Raw genomic sequence first — 1,354 nt, forward strand, 5'->3', positions numbered from 1 at the left:
AGGTTCCATCCTACCCAATTCTATCAACTGACGCTTTTACGTTTAATAGTTACAACAATATATGCGGCGTTTTTTAAAATTTGATTTTAAAAATATTTGTTAGTGTTAGTGAAAACACTCAGCGTTATCATTTTCGAGAAGATGCTTATCCAGAATGATAATTACCATGACTAAGAAGCCAGTTTTAATTATTTTGAAGGGAAGCCGTTCACGTACTTCGCATGCTGTTCCGATATGTGGTTGTGTTGGTATTTTGCTCTTACTGTACCAGCTGTCCTGATACATGTATTTAGGTGGCTCATGTCCGAAGCTGTTTTGATTCATTGCTGTTCTGTTGGTTAGCTATTAGGGAATTTGTCCATTCGGATCCTTGGCTATTTTGATACTTGGCTTTCCTCATACTTAGGTGTTCTGGCTCTAGAAACTCAGTTGTCTGTATTGATACTTCGATACCTCAGAATTACAAAATGCTATCTGACATTTTTGGCCGTTTTGAGGTCAGACAGCAAATGCCCTTTCTGCTCTATCAAAATCATAAGAAAATTCTGAGTCGTCATCCAGATATTCAAAGAGTTGCATTCGAAAAAGTTGCCCCGTTGTGAAGCTAAAAAATGTTGACGTCAAATTTCTCAAAACTAGGTACAGGGCAGACAAAACTTTGTAATTTTGAGGTAGTCACTTGGCTGTTCTGGTACTTGGTTTTTCTTACACTAAGCTGTTCTGGGAGTCCAGGGGGTTGTATTGATACTTGGTTGTTCTGCTACAAACTCACAACAACAACAACCAACTTGACAAGACAAGAGGTGGCAGCGCGGAATCTCCCGACCACGCCAGGCAATGAAAAGTGCAATGACTTGACTCTGCGAACAACTCAAACAAAAAAGAATGACAACAGCGATCAGACATCAATGATGAATAACTAGTTTTTCATCCCAACAATGTCAACAATGACAACTGGCTGGCCGTCAATCGATATATCGATGAGGCTCTAAAGTTACTGGCCGGTAAAATGCTGTTTGGTTTTGAGTAGGCTCTTTGTTTGGATTATTTTGTTTTGCGTCTGATCATAGTTTCGTTGATCGTCCTCGTCAGTCTGTTGGTAAGGAGGTTGTGGGTCTCGTTGGGGGAAAGGCGATGGTAGAGGTACAAGGAAGAAAAAGGGCGTGGGGAGGGGAGTTATAAAACTATCGATGAGACCGTGATAAGAGCTGCTACTTCATGTAAATGACAACTGAAAGTTTGTGAAAAAATAATGAGCAATCGGAGGACTGAACACTGGAACAGGGGAGAGAATTAAACAGATAGATAGATAGATAGATAGATAGATAGATAGATAGATAGATAGATAGATAGA

Source organism: Aplysia californica, unplaced genomic scaffold (assembly GCF_000002075.1).
Source record: "Aplysia californica isolate F4 #8 unplaced genomic scaffold, AplCal3.0 scaffold00287, whole genome shotgun sequence".
Classification (NCBI taxonomy): Eukaryota; Metazoa; Mollusca; class Gastropoda; order Aplysiida; family Aplysiidae; genus Aplysia; species Aplysia californica.